Source organism: Malaclemys terrapin, chromosome 2, assembly GCF_027887155.1.
Source record: "Malaclemys terrapin pileata isolate rMalTer1 chromosome 2, rMalTer1.hap1, whole genome shotgun sequence".
Classification (NCBI taxonomy): Eukaryota; Metazoa; Chordata; order Testudines; family Emydidae; genus Malaclemys; species Malaclemys terrapin.
The window spans coordinates 145,316,579-145,332,287 of record NC_071506.1 but is presented as its reverse complement, the minus strand read 5'-3'; positions in this window follow the sequence as shown (position 1 = coordinate 145,332,287).

The window sequence follows — 15,709 nt, the reverse complement described above, 5'->3', positions numbered from 1 at the left end:
CTTTAGTGATTTATACCATAAGAATAAAACAGGACTGCATAGAAATAAATGTGAGGTACGTATAACTGTAGCAATTACACCTATTAATCATCTCTGAAGAGAAGGCAAGCAGGTGTCCTCAGGTGTCCTGTCTGTGCTAGGAATAACACAGAGAAGGCAGAGAACTGTGGAGACTGGAAATACCCCAGTTAGAAGGGAGCAAGATGTTGATCTCTAACCAGAAAGGCAATGGCTAGGGAGCTGCAAGTGGGTGCCTTTGCTGGACCACTGAGGGGAATTCAAGGGCAACCGTGCCTGTAACTGTGACACCCTCCACACAACAGAACCCAGGTCGCCTCAGTCTCAGTCTCCTGACCTATCCCTGAACCATGATGACTAGCTATAAGCAAAAGCATGTCTCAGTGGATGCTAGTCCAACCTCAAATGTCACTGCCTGCCCTATACCTTTCCTCCCAGTGCCCCCTTCATTACCACCACCATTAATTGCTCCTCCAGTTGATCTTCCACCCCCCTTTTCCTTCCCACAACCATCACCTCTAGTTTCCATTGTGCCCAACCCCTCAAACTTTTACGGTCCAGCTGCAGATTTCCCAGCAGCTCTATTTCACATGGCGCGAGTTCTGGTGTGCTCTGTGCCTTGACATACCTCAGACTGCATCATGCAAGAGTGAAAATGTGTTCAGTCTTCTAAATAGGACAATATACTGTTAAGATGGGAGGTGTCAATGGCTACCATCAAGTGGGTCTTTGATCAATAGACAGTCACACATTTGGTTAAATCCCATGGGTGTGCTAAGCACCCTTTTTTCAGGCTAATTGGCAGGAACAATTAAAAGCCCCTTTATTTAATGATAGTTGGAAACAATAGGAGGCTGAGCAGAGCTAAGCAGTGTTGGATGGGTTTTCATGGGACAGGTTGCAGAGACTAGGGGATACAGGGATTGTTTTGCAAACTGTGTGTGTGTTAGATCAGTGGCTCTCAACCTTTCCAGACTTCTGTACCCCTTTCAGGAGTCTTATTTGTCTTGCGTACCCCAAATTTCACCTCAATTAAGAACAACTTGCTTACAAAAACAGACATAAAAATACAAGTGTCACAGCGCAGTATTATTGAAAAATTGCATATGTTCTCATTTTTACCATACAACTATAAAATAAATCAATTGAAACAGAAATATTGAACTTACATTTCAGTGAATAGTACATAGAGCAGTATGAAAGTTTAGTTTTGTACTTACTTCACTAGTGTTGTAAAAATAGGCACCTATCTAGGTGAGTTGATGTACCTCTCTGCATACCCCTGGTTGAGAACCACAGTGTTAGAGCAGAGAGTGAGAGAAGCAGTCGTGAGAACATTCTTGAAAGGGGAGAAGAGACAGAGCTCCTTGCATCACAGAACTTGCTGGAAAGGCAAACTTGGAAATTATGAGCAGAGAAACTGCCCGCTGTTTGTTTCTATTTTGTTCAGAAGAACAAGACTGTGTGTACATTTTTTTGGTAAATAACAGGATGGCACCAAAGGATATACCTGTCTCCTAACATTCATTCATCCACTTAATGGAAACAATCCTACAAGGCCCCAAATATTGACTAACTGCTTGGACCAAAGGAGAAACAACATTTTACAAAGTTGGATCACAGGAGTGCTCAGAGTGTTCAAGTGGCTTTGCTTTTATGGGTAAACTGCCTCACTTAACATTATTATACAGCAAGCTTTTTTGTGCTTTAAAGTTCATTAGCATTCTGGCTTATTTCAGCTAGTCACATTTCAGGAAGAATTCAGATTTTGTTTTTATGAAAGAAGAACACTTATGAGCCAGACAATGTACAAAAAAAGATTATGCTGTCATCGCCGCAGAACATTAAGCATATATGATTGACATAATGCCCTCATTGCACTAAAAACATTATTTTGTTACTGTAAGGCACATTCTAGTGACTATTAACAATATAGTTCTTTTTGAGAAACTTAGCTCCTTGATCATGTGCCAGATTTCATTATATAGCTAATTTTCTCTCCTCCATTTAGTTTTCCCATAAAATAGCTAGTTTTGCAACCTTTTTATCTTCCTGGGGAGGGAAAGCAAATTATATATGGAATCTCCCCAAAGCAACTGTCAAGTGCTTTTACATAGATGATAGTGCACTACTACTACATCCTCAATGAATATCTATGGCATCACTTCACAAAGTACTTTTGCTAAAGGTTTGTGTAATAGGGGACCTTAGTTTTCTCACAAACTTGAGTCACATGAAAATGTGTACTTTCATGCCAACAGGCTTTTACCATTATTTCCACATTGATTCCAGTTTGCCCCAAGGTCTGGGATAGGAAGTGATGAAAAAAGAAATACTGATATAATAATGTTTTCACCATGTGTGTAGGAAGGCAGCTCTAGTGTATGTGCGTCTTTTCTATTAGGCTAATAATTTCAAATAGTCACACTACTGATGCAAATATTTCCAGTTTGCTGTAGGTACTGAAGACTATGAGGAATTTGCACTAGCAAAACTGGTGGAGAATACGTTTTCCCACTCCCCAGTGCTTTTGCAACAAAATAAATACATAACCTTTTTTTTGCATTCTTCTCTAAAAAAATCAGTGACAGTTTTTGCAGGTGAAAAGGGCAAAAAATTAACCAGATAATTCACTCCAGGTCAAAATTTGCATTAAAAAAATAGCAAAATGGAAGAAATAGTAAATTTTTGTCTCTAATGGGTAGCTTGTGCACTAGTCTCACTTCGTAAAAAAACATGAGGATGATAAATTATAATGCATTCCTGAACTGTTGAAAAAAAATAGATTCTTTTTTTTTGGCAGGAGGCCCTAATTCTCTTCTTTTCTTCTGGATTCTAAGATTAAACTTTGCCCTTTTCTATGGCTATCATAAGCCACCATGGAAGGAGAAGCAGCAGGAATTGTATCTTATAAATTAGACAGGCTACTGCTTCAAAAAGCCGCAACCTAAAATTATCTGCAGTCTGGGGCAAGGAAAAAACATGTGTACATTCCAAAAATCCCCAAGTCCATCTGTGTATAAGTGCATAAGGGATAGAAGAATCATCCTTAGTCCTCTCCTCCAGAAAGATGTCTTTTCCACAGGTTTAGGTAGGACATGCTTTTCCTTCACCCCTACCTCTTTTTTCGCAATCCCAGATGACTCAAATCCAATTTTATATGAAAGGAGAGATCAGTGGTGCAAATGACTCTTTGTCTGTATGACCTCCTAACTTTTCCAGGGGGAAGTTTCATGGGTGATTATACCAATGAACCCCTATTAGCAGCCCACAATATTTTTCAGGAAACCAAAATATACAGGCCAAGGTTTGTCCCCCTCCCCAAAAAAGAGTCAGTGTCCTAAATCTATATTTAGGCACCCATATAAAAGTATCATGATTTTCAAAAAGCTACAATCAACTTCACAGATACTCAAAAGAGCTCAGCATCTCTAAAAATCTTCCCAGTTTTACTTAGGTGTCTAGATATGGATTTAAGGATCTACATTTAAGTAACTAAAAATTATAAAAAATGTCTTGCTTTGAATCTACAATATATTAGGTAAATTTTGTAAAAAAAAAAATAAAAAATATCAGCTGTTAGTTAAATAATAATAATATTATGTCCATCATGGAGCAGACTAGCACCTAGGTGCCCTAATCATGGACCATGACACCCTTGTGCTAAAGGCTATACGAATGATAGACCTCCTTACTCTCTTACTTTATGGACAACTCAATGGGGTGGGGAATGAAGGGACAGCAGGATGCTGACATCTGTAGAAAAACCAACCACCACAATCTTCTTTCCCTCTACTCTCACCTCCCGTTTCAACTGAGTCCCTTACTCTACTGTTCATCCTCCCTGTTTCATTTTCTCACTCCCCCTTTGCTGCCACCTCCGTATACTTTGATCATCTGGGGCCAGGCTGCTGTGAAGCTTCACAAATATCCATAAAACAGTTTGCAATACTCAGATGACAAATTCTCACCTTTGTGCACACTGATTAGGATGATATTCAGGATCATTTCTTTACCCTATGCCAATATTTTCTTCCAAGCCATTCCTTACTGTTGCAAGACACTGGATCAATAGTGTGAAGTCCCCACTCCAGTAAGATTAGAGTATCACAGATCTACATACAAAAACCCACTAAACATAAAATATATTCATGAGTGGGAAGAAAACACTCATCCATATAAAATTTACCAGGATCCTTTCTCTGGACAGAACCCTGGACAACCCCCTTCCAAGATGCCATTGTGCACTAATCACATGCATATTCAGAACAGCATATCCTGGACAGATGGTATTTAACACAAAGACTGTACAAAGTATTATACAACCCAGAGATAGGGATCTCTGAATCCAGATCACAACTTTCTCAAAATTCAGACACAAGATTTCCCTTCAAGCCCAACACCAATAAAAAATGGTGCTGGAGGGGATTGACTGGATACCTAATGACTATCTGGGAGGCCTGTTCTAGGGTGCAAATATATTGGTAGGTGATACAACAAAGAATCCAGATTACTAGCAGCCTTCTTGAAACTTAATTGGAATTCCCTGCAAAGACACAGAACTTCTCCTGAAACTTTGGCTATTGTTCACTTGGCTTTCTATGGCAGCTAGGTTGAAGGGTAAAACTTAGATGTGAGGCCTCCAAGAAAAACATAGTGTATAGTGCTGACAATTTAGCAGGTGGCCTCCTCCTTATGAGACAGTTGGAACCACTATATAGCATAGTGTTATAGGACATTTTATAGTATTGCTCAAGGCACTGTCTTTCTGATGAAATGTACAGTCATTAACAATCCCATCAAATATATAGGGTGTTTGCTTCAGTGCCCTGGACAGATTTTAAGTTGAGTAATTATACTCTACCTATCTAAATTCCCTAGGCTCAAATATGAACAGGGTGTACAATTTGCATGGAACTGTAATTGGGCACTTAAAAACATAATGCACACAGACTTTTCCTAGTATCAAAGGGAAGTTCTGAAACCCAAAAATAGCCAGACAATAGGCCAGCTGCATGAGATCAGTGTTATGTTTTATCTGTGACTGGGGAGATGACAGATGCTTCTGAAGATGAATGAAATACCTCATGGTACATTTACGGGAGTAAAAGTATGCCGTAGTGTGAGTTTTTCTTGACCCCTAGCTAGTGCCATCTGGCTTGTGCCCTGAAGCACAAGAACTTAGTAGCAAAGAAGAAACCCTCTTAACCCACTTCATATAACGCTTGACACAGGAAAAAGACCCTGTACTAACTTCCTTGGTGGATTTAGCATCCCAAGTACTCACTATCACGGTTTCCTGAGGGTTAGACCTGGTTTTTGTCCCTATTTCTGAGATAGTTACAGGAAGGTAGTCTACCCAGTCATTCAGGCCTGACTATAGACTCCTGGAAATGATTACACACACCGCCAGCTCACAGGTACTCAGATGCAGAAAAGTGATTACAGAAGGCATGGCTTACATATCTTGAGTAAGAAGCAACCGTCTCTCCATAGACATTCACAGAAGGCTCCATCTGACCAGGGGCCCAACTCTTACTGGTCTTGTAGAGGGTGTGACACAGATATACAGTGTGACAGATATGGCAATTTCCTGCAGTATCCTTGAAAGACTTTATGTTAAGTGTGTGTGTGTGTTATTGTGGACCCCGATTGAACATAACTTATCGAAAGAGGAAATGTGACAGTTACTGAAACTCCCATGCAGTTTTATTATTGGAGTCCATTGTTTTAAATGAATGGTTTGTGTATGACTGTTATTATCCACGGCAGAGGGCTGTCACAGCTCCTCCAGGAACTAAAAACAGTGGATGGTGATTAAGGCAAATCAGCGAGGTGATAACCCACCCAGAGATATACCGCCTCCTTCGGAGTCTCAGGGCTCACATATACTAATTCAAACTGCTTCTCCAGACCAGAGGCCAATAGACAAAAAAAGGACTTTTGGTTAAATAGCCTAAGTTTAAACTGACTCAGGGCCTTCTTTCTGATCCAACAAATAAACATGACTTTCTGTCTGGGGGGAGAGAGGGAGAAAACAATCCTTGTAGAAGGATTGGCAGGACAGTCACCTGCCTGAGGTTGGAGTTTGGGTGACCTCTAGTAAGCTTTTTAGCATGATGGTGGGTTTTTATTGCTTTTAATATGTTTCTCTGTAATGCTTTCATCTTAAGAATAAATGTGCTTGCTTATAAAGAGCTGTGCCCATTTATAACTGTGGGCAATTACACTGTTTGTTGCCTCTGGAGAGAAAGTAAAGTGCAGATGCTGGCCTGTTGAGGCAGTCTGGCTTGCTGGAAACATTATAGTGTAAGCAGGAAACTGAACAGCTTGGAAAACCTCAGTTAGGAGAGAGATGTAGCTTTGTATGTAAGAAAGGGGGATGGCAGAGGAGCTGGGAGCCTAGAATGGGTGCCCTTGACCAGAATGAGGGAGGGAGAAATACAGGTGCAGTCACCCTGAACTGTGACACACAGAGACTTAAACTATAACTCAGATAAAATTGAGAGAAGAAACTAGGGTATAGTAGTGAGTGAAAATTCCTAATTTACCAGAACTGGTTTCCCCTTCTCTTCCCTAGTTCAAGAACATAAAAACTCTTACCTGAGTTGCAAGGAAAAAGTGACTGGGCCCACTCTAACTTGAACTGTACAATGAATCTGCCAGCTACTGTCTGACAGTTGGCTGCTGTTAGCCTTCATCAAGCCCAGCTGTGGCTAATTTTTAAGCCTCACAGGTGCAGCAATAATTAATCAGCGGGAACTCAGTTAGTATTTGTCTTCTGCTGCAGAAAAGCCTTGCAGCAGACGCCTGCCAGTCTCTGCTGGCAGCCTTTGCAAGGAGAAAAGATATCAGTGTTTTTAAAACCAAATAAAACAAAAACAACATCACACTACTTTTCAATAACTGAATTTACAGAGTGTCAATATGTTTTGCCCGTTGTCCTACTTTTATTTTGTTTGTAATCTTCTTAGTAAGTTTTGATTGTCAATGCATTTCATTTTTCCTCCACTTGCCCTGAGCCATCATTTTGCAAACCTCTTGCAAACCCTTGCCACAGTCTCTGAGCTGACATGAATGTTATCACAAGATTTATTATGCTTGAAAGAAATTTTAATTTGAAATATAAAATATTTGCCTTTCTGGACTGTGCTGTTTGATTTTCTATGACATCAGGATGTTTGAGAATAGTAAAAATGAACTACATTTTCCTTCTTGTATTTTTTTTATTCGTGTTCCTAATAACTGCTTCTGCAATCTGCTTTCCTGATGCACAATTTCTGAGATTTTCAAATCTAATTACCAAACTGGGAATTTGAAGGATACCCATCATCCCTACCTCAGCTGAGACTAAATTAAATGTCACAGAGCTTCCTCACTGGAGGTCTTTAAAATTATCACATTTTTCTCCTCTTTAAGACTGCACTGAGAATTCATTCCAGTGTCCATATAAAAAAAACCCCAAACTATCTTTTTTTTCTTTTTAAGGGTGAATACTGTTCCTAAAGGACCTTTAAAGCTTAATTTAATGGGCAAAATGATTCAGAGCTTTCTGAAGCTTTTTTCATTGTCTCACCTAGTGATTTTTTGAGTGCTGACTTGGTCTGCATTTGCCTCCTATATGCTGTTTCAAATATATTATCATACCATTGAAAGGGGCTGATTCCCAGCTTCCTACTGGAATATAGCCACTGCTCTAGCCCTGGAAAATCTTGATATATATGATCTTAAGACTGTGGCACTTTTAAAGTCATTTTAGGTCATTTTTAGACGTTTTTGTAACTCTTGCAGAGCCCTTTATATAGTTGGAATGATGCTACAATATCTGGGTTTTCACAATAAGGTTTATAAAAACATCCCCAATAAAAATTAAAAATCTATGTAAAACTTTAGTAAAACAACTTCTTCACCCTGTACTTATCTACCTTATGCAGAGTACATGATGTAGCAGTATAAAGCTTTTACTGAAACTTGGATGGGATGACCTACGTAATACTCATGTTTGCAATATGTGAGCAGTGCAACCGTCACTAACTCATGCAAGTAGATACTTTTAGAACACACCACCAAGAGATATGAACCTTCAGCTATTGTGATAGATATGTCTGATATTATCAATATGGTTTTGAGAGGTAAGATATTATACCAAATCAACAAAACATTTCTATGACTCTTTTGAATAGCAGTATATCTAAAATGTTCTTCAACAATATTAAACAGCATTTTCCCCCCAAGCTGCTTGGAATCACAAATTTTTCTCCTTGAAAAAAATTATAGCAACCAACAGCCATTAACTAATCACAAAGAGACCAGTAATGATGTACTAGAGGTAAGACTTCTTTCTTTGCCTCTGGCCATCCCTCAAGTATCCCTCCTGTAGTTTATCAGTAGAGATGAGTAGCAATACATGTTCTGGACTGGAACTTAAGAGCTCTGCCACAGTCTTCCGGTGTTATCTTGAGCAGATCATTCAGTCTCTGTGCCCCATTTCCCCACCTTCACCTGTAGATTTCATATGCATTTATTATAGTGAATATTTAAATACTGTCTCCGTCACTGTTTATGTCACTCCAGAAATTAATGACTGCTTAAAATTATTATTCTAATTCACAGCTACTGTATCTAGACTGATCTTCAAAGATGAAAAACAAGCAAATCTTGCTTTGTGTGTTTTATATATTAGTGCAAGAGTTACTCCACTGATAACAATGTTGCTTTAACGTATCATTATTATCATTTAACAGAAGGATACTTCACAGTGCCTTCTGAATATAACATAATCCATCTTCATCAATACTGTATCTAATATTCCAAGCTCTGAGCAACTTTCAGGTACTTACCATTTCAAAAATAAAATAAAATTGCTGCCAAAAAAACATCTGTTCATCACAAATTTAGAATTTCTCTTTAAAATTGCACAGGCTTGAGATGCAAGACCTTAGGTAAAGTTAAATTAAAATGGTCCTTAAATCTGCTGTTGGTTTAGGATTTCACAATATTCAGACAAGTTTAAGGTTCAATAAGTGTTCAGATACTAGAGTGATGGGTATGGAATAAGAATTGGAACAGATTCAATGAAAATATGTAGCAAAACATCATGAGTAATGGGGGGGATTATATTATATTGGGAGCTGGTGGTTTGCTCTGAATTCAGTGGGATACAATACTTCCTTCTAGCTGTGGCAAGTTGAGAGAGAGCTGACCTTAAAATTACAACATTATGATTTAATGGAAAAGCTTTATCTAAAATTGTTTTTGAAAGTTTATTAGTTATAATTTTTCTCTCCCTCTTTCTGTATGTATGGTACTAAAAGGCTACTTGGCTTTACAAGTAGAAAGATAAGAAAAAAATAGTTACAATAGATAACAAACACTTTAAAATATTTTATGGGGGGAAAATATGTGGCATTAAACAGAATACAGGAAGACCTGGGGAAGGTTTTATTGGCACTCAGTTGAAGGGCCGCATCAAGTAACTCTCAAATGTCAAACCACCCTTGAGTAATGTGCCATCCCAAACTAGTGCCAATAAAACTGTTACTTCACACCAGACCATCATGTATTCCTATGCTCCCATATTTAGTAACTGTAAACAGTAATCCAAATAAGGATAAATAAAAACTTCAGTACCCGCCACGCATTTTGTTTATTCCTATGTTTTAAAGGGAAACATCAGGGGGTTTTAAATTACTCATGCATAACAAAATAATCATCCCAGGCAAAATGCAGATAAGGCCTTTATATCACCATGTATTCTGTGTATGCTACATCTGTTACAGAAAAATATTTTAGAAATGTTTTAGAGAGTTTTTGAAGTGTTATTGGGAATATTTCTTGTATCCTACCAATTGTAAAGCCAGACTCCTAACTTAGTTACTGTACTGTGAGTCCAACTAGAGAGGACTGAGATGGGCAAAAACATTTTACTAATACATTTTTCAAGACAACTAACAATGACCTGAAATAATATCTATATAGATAAAAATAGAGTCCTATATCATTGTATCTTCCAGGGCTATTAGCAAATACTGTGAGTCCTTTTGGAAAGATGTCTATTTCCCTTTCCCAATGACATAAACAGGGCCGGCTCCAGGCACCATCTTAACAAGCAGGTGCTTGGGGCGGCCAAGAGAGAGGGGCGGCACCTGCAGCAATTCGTGGGCGGCAGGTCTCTCACTCCCTCTAGGAGCCATGGACCTGCCGCCGAACTGCCGCTGCCAATGGCGCCTTTTTTTTTCCCAATTGCCGCCGCCAATCTCGATTGCGATCGTGACATTTTTTTTTTTTGCTTGGGGCATCAGAAATGCTAGAGATGGCCCTGGACATAAAGCTCCTGTTTCTAGAGACATAGGGCTGTAAGACAGATGAGCAACATCCAATATCATTCACTTTAAATCTATCACTGATCTATGTCTCATTCTTGCGCATTCTGGGTTTTGGATTAGTATCGTTTTGGGGAAAATATTTCACATGATGTAGGGGAAAGGAAAAGAATTCTGACAGTGTTATTTAAAAAACAATGCAGTGGCAGTTTTGAAACTGCTCAGAGATTTGGAATGTTTGATTAGTAGATGGATTAGTGGCCAGAATCCAAGTCAGGCAGTCAAAGGTGTAGGATAAATACAATCGATCACAAATCTCTGCAATTTACCAATTGTCTCTACAATTTCTCACACAGATATCACCACCATATATGTGGTATTTGTGGGTATGAAATGCATATACATACACAAGCTTTTTATTGAAAGGATATGACTCTTATGATAATTGCTAATACAAAGGCTCATAATCCAATGTACGCCTCCCTATTTTGTTTCAAAAGTCCATTACATTCTTAATGACCCTGACCAACAGCAGTACTAGGTTTTTTCTCAAGGAGACACCTCGAATTCAGTTGTTGAATCTGAATTGATGTACTTATTGTACATAGCTGATTATTGAGGAGTAAAGGTGAAACCATTTAACACAGAGGAGTTTGCGACATTCTCCTTCCTTCTGCTCCATCCGCTTTAAAGTTCAGTTATCACCTGGTTACTTTTTCAGCCTCAGAGAGAAATTCTTAAGGAAAATGAAATTTTGGACTGAAATTAAACCAAGTTCTAACTGAACTAGACAGAAGGGAAAAAAGAAAAACAAAAAATGATGGGAGCTTTGCACAATTAATATATTTATAATATACGGCACTTCAATAGATATGGTTACTTGGAGCTTGGAACACAATAAAAATGAAGCCAATTTTGACTGTTAATTTAACAAAGCTGCACAGTATGCTTTCCAGTCTTCTGTTATCTCAGAAGCCTTTTGTTTTACTTTATTTTTTACGTTTGGCTCCTTAAAAGTTTTTATGACTCTTCTTTATAGAGCAGACTCAGAGACTAGCCCATTTCAGCACATGAATTGATAAATCTCATATTGTGCCTACTTGTGTGCTATCACTATATGATATTATAAACTAGGATCAATGCAATTCAAGGGGAAGGTAAAATGTATATGAACCCCAAAGGCCCTAATTTAGTAGTTATACGGACATATAGCTTCCACTTGTTTATGTGCAGAGCTACACATGAACTTATGTTGAATTCCTCTTTGAGCTTGACAAGTATCCAGCCTTTTGTATACTGTTGCAATGTCAATGTGAACAGTGATGAGTAAAATGTGCAGTTATTCAATTTGCTCCTACTAAACATCCATGTATTTGCTTATATAACTATAACAAATCTCTAAATAATATTTCAATATTCCTTCCTACTCCCACATACTCCTCTACCCAACACTATCCTCATCTCTTCCCTCTACTACCATTACTTATAACCCCAACCCTGTCTTTGACCTTCTTCCTCCCATCCTAAATGACATCCCAGCTTTCCTTTCTTTCACATTTTCTCCTTGATCCAACCCCGCTTCTCCCCATCTAGGTGATATGCCCAGCCCTGTTATCTCTTAAATTTCTCCCTGCTGTGCTATGGTATCAATACTGAATCACAATATGCTGTTCAATGTGTTTTGGGATATATTGGTAAATTGCTTTGAATGTTGCTTACCTTTGATGGTAAGAAGGAAATGTACATTCTTTGGCATAGGTTGGAGATCAAAAGGTCTGAAAATTCCCACTACCTACAGTTTGCACAGTCACTTCCCTTCAATCTCTCCCCACAAAAAAACAAAACAAATAAAAAAAACATCTATGGAGGAAAATACTTCTCAAAACAATACCACCATGAAAGACTGGGTACATCTGTGATTAAACACAAAACATAGCAACATCCCTTCCAGTTAGCAAATTATCTGTCCCAATAAAGATAATCTGTTCAGTACTTGGGTAGTGAAGTGGGAGAATAAGTGAAGGTTTCAAAACAATTTTCAGTTGTGTTGTATGGTACAGCAATAGACAGGAAGCTAAGGAACAGGGTCTCCTCTTAGAACAACAGCAAACTTATAGGATGAAGCGCCAGGGGATGAAGTGGAAGGGGAGAGGAAATAGGATGGCAATGGTCTTCATTTTATTTTACAACAAAGACCAGGCACTGATGTCAAATACAAAGAGCTCTTTCGAGGCACAGAGTAAAAGGAATGTGATCACTTCCAGCCCTCACTGGAGGGATCGATTTCTAAAACATTTCAGTATGGGACAAATGAGTATTCCAGCTACTACTAATGTACAATTTAAGTAACAGAGTAAAGAACTAGTAAATATCAGTAGCTGGTACTTTAATGAATTCAGGTCTATCCAGGAAATCCTGGAAATACCATGGAAAACCCTATATTTGTGAGACCTCCTAGTGAGTTTCCAAATCAGATGAACAGCAATATCATGTCATCAGTTTTTGAGCATCTTTCCCTAATGAATGCAGTGGAGAGTTCTGCTTCAAAAATCAAGGCACAATATGGTCTTGTGAGCCTGGCTACTACTCAGATAATCATGAAAGGTGAAAGTCCCTGCTGGGTGCAGAGTGACAGCACAAGGTGTTCTACTTCAGTCCTCAAAATGGGGCTTAAGTGGTGCATCAGACTTGTGTTGGCCCTTTACTTGGAAGTGAATTTCATCTTAAAACTTCTAAATGACTTTGCTGATGTAAGCAAAAGACCCAAACCAACCAGGATTCACTTGGCACTAACAACACTAATTTGTATTCTAGATGCTACCAATTTGTCAAAACTAAGTAGCATCAATCAAGGGATGAATCTCTTTTCATTTGGATGGATGTAGTCCACCTGTTATTTTGTTCTTTATTGAGGGGGCGGGGGTAAGGGGAAAGGAGATACATTTCCCTTTAATTAATTTCCATCATCACGTGTAGTAGATACTCATCTTCAGGAATACTTACAAATGAAATATGACAGTACAAGAAGAATTAATTTTACAATAAAGTAACATTGTATATCTGCATGAAAAGCACAATTTTTCTATGAAACACTATTCACTTTACTGTATATATTTATTAACATCAATTTAATGTCAATTAAAAAAAAACATCGCTTTAGCGTATCTGGATCCTCATTGAAGTGAAGGAAAATGTGAGATTCATTGGGGTTTATTGCTGTGAGTAACATACAACCATGCTTTGGTTTTGATTGTTTAAGCTTTTCATTTCCCATTTTTTCTTCTGAAACTTTCAAAAATATGACATGATTTATACAGAAAATGTTTTACATTAAAAAAAATCAGAGTCCAATACATTATAATCCCATCTTGCCACTGGCTGGAAAAAAAATCAGGTGATAAAATGAATTGAAAAAGATTAAGACAAGTATTGTAGCACAAAAGAATCACTGTACTAGCTAGCTGATCTCATTGTACTGTAAATAACTCACTAAAAGGAGTAGTTAGGAATATTAATCAATGCAGTACAATTTACAGAAAACTACACAAAATGTCATTCTCACATTCCACATAAATCATTTCACAAGGAAACTATTTTTGAAAGCTTTTTTCATGTTCATTATAATTAATTTTGGATAGTTACACAGGTTTTTATTCCCCCTGACATGCTATTTCAGTAGGATTTTCTAAACTTTAAAAATAAATAAATAGAATCCCTAATTTCAAATAAAGGTTATTTTTATGTCTTATTAGTGGAGGCAACATTATAACAAGGTATTTGATTAGGTGCCAATAAAAATGTTAACATCACATGTAGTTTCACTGAACTGTGGCTCCCAAGATGTACTATAAGCAGGTGTTTTTATAAACCAAAGTAAGGATTTAAAAAAACTAAATCTGATTATTGAAGAACTCATTAAATCATATTCTTACCATTAATTATCAACATGAAAGATACATTAATGAATGATTAAACAAAGCAAGTACTAATTGCAGCTAGTGGGACTCAAATTCAAGTTAATGAAAAACTAATCCATTCTGCAAGATCAGCCAAACAGAATTATTCCTTTAGAACGATGTTATCTTAAAATTAAGTTATGACACCACTTTACTAGTCAAATGTCACCATATCAGCATCAAGTAGAAATATTCTTCCCCTGCCCCAACTCCCATCTGTGCAATGGAGAATAATATGGGTGTGCTTATACTCTGATTAATGTGTTCAGCAAGAACAAACACTAAGCTCACTCATGATTTGCTGCTAGCTATGACATTGATTTTGCTCTTAACTTATATGGCTTACAGTGTAATAGGAAGAGAACAGAGAACTTCTCCCTTGCATGATCCATGTAAATGCTATCAAGAACAGAAAACTCTGGTTGCATTGACTTGCTCCTCCAGAAGCAGCACTACGCAAGTAGGCAGAGCTAGGGTTCTGCATTTCTAACACATCAGCCAGAATAGCTGTCTGCACCCTTTAAAGGGCTGTAAAAAATTATTCTCCCTCCAGCACCAACAGGGGTAGGTGAGCCTCCCTGGACCAGAAGGTTTCCCAGGATCAAATGGACAAGGCTGTCTACCTCATTTAAGCTTCTATTTGTCCTTGATAATGGTGAATTTTTAAATGAACCTAGGAGGTGCACTCAGAAAGGGAATCAACCTACCTTCATGAAGGGAAGATGGATGAGGGATTAAAAATGGGAGCAAGAAAAGAATGAACATACAGACACAATCACAAGCCCCGTCCACTATGGTAAGCTGACTCATAACTGGACAATGGTTTCTCAACAATGGATCCCTATGAGCCAGTATGGAGAACAGTTTAACTAATAATGTGAATGTGATAAAACTGTGCTCCAGAGCTATGACAGAAATTTTGATAGACACTACAAGCCAGATTCACCAATATGCTCCAACTACTTAGCACTGTAAGGCCACCTTTACCCATCCAGTGTTAAGTGCAAAGCAACAGAAATGGATCAGTGAATCTAGCTAGATGTTCTCTCAAGCATCAGTCAACTTTTCTGTAGTAGCAATGAAAATGACTGTTTCCCTACTTGCACTGGCAGTAGAACAGTTTGGCTTCTTGACTACTTCAGTTTGGCATAGCCTGATCAGTTTTATTTTTCTTAATGTCATTATGTATAACGTTAGCTTTTTTCGTAATTAGTTGGTGAAACCTTCATTTTTAATTTTCCTGATTGCATAGGCTCTGACTCTTGTTCTTACATAGATACCTCCCACCCACAAATTAAAATGGTTAGCCTGAGGGAGCGATGCATACAGTACCCTCCCACTCTGACAGTTCTAAAATTGAGTTAAGAGCTGTAGGTGCTGCTGCTGCTGCTTCTGCTTTCCTCTTCTTTAATT